At 43.3% G+C, this 4,188-nt stretch overlaps 1 protein-coding gene across 3 annotated transcripts in view; it reads left to right on the top strand.

The window, feature by feature from the left end:
- Positions 1 to 2,450: 2,450 nt before the first annotated feature.
- Positions 2,451 to 4,188, top strand: part of LOC109925297 (HIG1 domain family member 1C-like) — a 151,434-nt gene continuing 149,696 nt past the window's right edge. For 2 of the 3 annotated variants that reach the window (XR_007265869.1, XM_048618792.1), the window contains exon 1: positions 2,516 to 2,625. The gene's annotated coding sequence lies outside the window, so the exon portion shown is untranslated. Of the gene's footprint in view, positions 2,487 to 2,515; positions 2,626 to 4,188 lie in introns of those variants that run through there. The other variant, XM_048618793.1, reaches the window with a different exon arrangement.

The raw sequence follows: 4,188 nt of genomic DNA, 5'->3' as shown, positions 1-4,188 counted from the left end.
CTAACCACTGTGCTGCTCCATGTAGATGTAGAGATGTTTCCACTTATTTTGTTTAAGGTCCTTTTTAACCACCTTTTCCAAATTCTTGTTTGGTGCCCATTTGCCCCCAAGGACCTCAAACTATTTTGCTGAGGTTAAGGCTCCAAGTACATTATTTTTGTGTATCAGTTCCTAGTGTCCAAAAACATAAGATGGTTACCATCTTATGGTGGATGGAAATCCAATAGGACGGGAAACTTCTTTAGACAGACAGTGGTGAGAATGGGGACCCTGCTTACACAGGGAATGATTGGGTTAATAAATGTATTTGAGGGGAAAGCATTAGAAGGAAATGTTGATGGGTTGAGATTGTTTCAGAATAGTGGAAGGTAGAAGGAGGCTTGGTGGTGCATAAATATTTGACTGGTCTGTTTCTGTGCTGTAAACACTAATCCAGTGACTACAAGAAATGTTGAATTATGTATGCTAAAATAGAGAATCACATCTTGGATGATCAGAAGAGAGAACCAAACACAGGTTTGTTTCTGCTTCCTAACTGCAGCACAGACCAGAGTTTGAACATGTCCCGTGTGTCCAAGTACCTGTGCAGTACAATGAGCCAATCAGAGAATGGGAGGGTGGGGGTGGAATTCCTGCATTTCTGTCCAGCTATATTTCACTTGCGTATTTTGTGTACCTGTTTCATCGCTCAGTAATAAAATGAAAAGTAGTCACAGCATCTCCGTACTGAGATGCTGTATTTTAGGTTAAATGTCATGCCTTCTATTCTACATTTTTTCCACATTACAGTAATGCAGTCGATGTTGTTAGCAAGCTCGCATCAAAAAAACTGGCCTGAATACACTGAAGTAATTAAATAATATATTCACCAGAAGAGTTGAATATTGGAGGCAAAGTAATAATTACATCTTGTGATTTGCCCTGTGAACGTCTCAATAGTATCTTGTAACCTGCACGCCCCCGTTCACTATTAACCACTGCATCCAAAGTCCTCAACAGAGGTGTATATTTCTCAAGTTTTAAATTTTATGGCTTTGACTCACAGCACTTTTCCCCCTTAAGGTTTGTAAGGAAACAAACTTGCAGTTCCTTAAACAAGGGACTTGATGAGTGGAGAGAGAGGCCGCGGTGGTAAAATCGTGCGCGGACTGTAGATAGTGTAGTGGGCTGTAGTGGGCCTCCTACAGTGCCACAACGATGCCACCCGAAGGTTGCAGGAACAGCACCTCATATTCCGCTTGGGAACCCTGCAGCCCAATGGTATCAATGTGGACTTCACAAGCTTCAAAATCTCCCCTTCCCCTACCGCATCCCAAAACCAGCCCAGCTCGTCCCCGCCTCCCTAACCTGTCCTTCCTCCCACCTCAAGCCCCACCCCCATCTCCTACCAACTGGCCTCATCCCGCCCCCTTGACCTGTCCGTCCTCCCTGGACTGACCTATCCCCTCCCTAACTCCCCACCTACACTCACCTTTACTGGCTCCATCCCCGCCTCTTTGACCGGTCTGTTTCCTCTCCACCTATCTTCTCCTCTATCCACCTCCCCCTCTCTCCCTATTTATTTCAGAATCCCCTTCCCCTCCCCCATTTCTGAAGAAGGGTCTCGACCCGAAACGTCAGCCTTCCTGCTCCTCTGATGCTGCTTGGCCTGCTGTGTTCATCCAGCTCCACACCTTGTTATCTAAAATAGTTTGAGGTCCTGGAGGGCAATTGGGCACCAAGCGAGAATTTGGAGAAGGTGGATCGAAGGATGTTAATGAGTAGGTCCCGCGGAAGGTTTTAAATGTGGGAGAGATGCAAGCTAGGAGGCCTTGAAAAGAGTAGCAGGAGTGTGTTGGCTAAAGTTGGAGCAGGTTATTAAATAGTCTAGAATCGGAACGAACAGTGAACATTTATGTAACAGTTTTATGTCTTTGGGTCACCCAATAGCACTTCACAGAAAAATAAATACATTTATATATAAATCTTATGAAATTTGTACTCAGCGAGGTTCTACAAATAGTGGATTTGATAGCCTAACATTACATCAATTTGACATTTGCCCAATGGGAGAGGTGGGGTGTCAGCAGTGGCCCCGGATTTTCTGACTTGCCCTGTCTGTGGTAGGATGTCCCAGAGGAGAATCGCGCAGGATGTTGGGAGGAAAGTGACCAGGGCCGTCAAACTGATTTGTGCATCCATCGGTAATTTATATGGTCCGACGTGTTCCAAGTCTTCAAACAAATGAAAAGCATACCTGGGGAGGGGGGGCTTGGGAATTCTCCCAGTTTGATTCGGGATATTATGGAGTTTGGGAAAAGCTGCTATTTGCTGAGGCGGAGAAAACGGTTGCCGGGCAACCACGGCCTGGAGTCTGCGTACTGCTGTCAGTTGAAGCAGCCAATGGAAACGTAAATCATTTGTGAGCTCCACCAATGAATGGGCGGGTGATGGGGCTCCCGTCAGGGCCCCGGGCGGGTGGGGAAAGAAAGCTGCCATTGGAGACGGTAAGGGGGACGGGGGAGATTTGAATGTATCGTCTGCTTCTCATCTAGTCCTTCATCAATTTGTTTGGACATGTTATGACACATCTCCACGACTATCACGTCCTTAGGTGGGACTTGAACCTAATCTAACGGCCGAGAGGTAGGGACGCTACCACTGAGCCACAACATCCTCGAATACTAGAAAGTTCTTTCAATTAACCTCTTCGCTATGTTATGGAACACCTCCAGGGCAGATGGGACTTGAACACAGGCCCTCTCATACCTTATATGATAAATTTCATTCCCTGTCATAGACATTATATTTAACCCATAAACCTCCAGTCCACCTCTTGTCCTTTGACCCACAATTCAACATATCTTACTTCCCTTTTCATTTGCTCACTACTTCACCCTTTATTTATGCTCACTACCCTCCCGCCACACTCAAAATCTGCTTCTGAAGAGTCCCCTGCCTGTTTTCTCATTCAATCCACTTCCTATCCTTACACCTCGATACATTTGTTCATAGTTGTGTGATAAAATCAATTTGAACTGAAGAAAAATATTTATTTACTTTTCCCTTTATGTATCTCTAAGTGTGCCAATGTGTCCCCTGCCACATCCACCCTTACTGTTTCACTCAGACTTTTTCAAGATTTCAACTTTAAAGTAATGAACTTAACTTCAGAAATCCATCTAATTAAGCTTACTCCTATATTAGCCAGCACAGCCTCTCTAATTTACTGTTTAAAACATACAGGCTGAACATATGTTCTGCTATTGTTTTTCTCAACAATTTTTTTGTTCCAGTCTATTCAGCTTTGTTCTTGCCCCATTAAAGTCTGCCAATTGATTATTTTTACTCTGGATTGACCAATGTTGTATATTACGATCATCTTTAACCTTATGATTCAATGATTACTGTCTCTTTAATGTTCACCCAATCAATACTCCCTTTTTTTTTTGGAACACAGACCTCCGAGGTCTGTCACTTAATCTACTTGGCCCCCCTGATTTCGAAGAACCAGGTCCAGCAGTGCGTCCTTTCTTGTTGGACTGGTCACATAACTGCTGTAGGAAATCTCCTAAACACAATCTAGGAACATTTGCCCTTTGCTATCTTTATCCTATTCAATATATTCAATTAAAGTTCCCCATTATAACTATGATGTTTACACCTCTCTCAAATTTACTTGCAGATTTGTTTCTCCATATCCATCCCACTAGGTGGCGGTCTACGTATCACTAAGCAATGTAATTCCACCTTTCTTATTTGTTGGGTCTAGTCAAATCGATTCTGACATTGAACTCTCTGAAAGATCCTCATTCTCCAATACTGCAATGCTCTCTTAATTAAAAATGCCACTCTTCTCTTTTTCCTTTTCTTTCCTTTTCTGAACACCTTGTAACCAGGAATATTTAATGCCTGTATCTGCCCTTCCTTAAGCCAGGTCTTAAAGCTGAAGCATCATAATGTGACTATCTGTGTCTTAAATAAGTTCAGTGCATTCCACACCTGAACCACTCACTCCTTCAAAAAGCTTTTCCTTATCTCACTTTTGCTACTTTGACCAATTGCTTTAAATCTATGTACTTGTTGTTCCTGATCCTGTCATGAGCGGGAACAGTTTCTTCCTATCCACTCTGTCCAGATCCCTCATGATTTTGAGTACCTCTATCAAATCTCCTCTCATTCTTCTCCTTTCCAAGGAAACTAATCCCA

The sequence above is a fragment of the Rhincodon typus genome, chromosome 41 (genome assembly GCF_021869965.1).
Source record: "Rhincodon typus isolate 14 chromosome 41, sRhiTyp1.1, whole genome shotgun sequence".
In the NCBI taxonomy this organism is placed as follows: Eukaryota; Metazoa; Chordata; class Chondrichthyes; order Orectolobiformes; family Rhincodontidae; genus Rhincodon; species Rhincodon typus.
The sequence above is the reverse complement of the archived record's forward strand: the minus strand, read 5'-3'. Positions and strand labels throughout refer to the sequence as shown.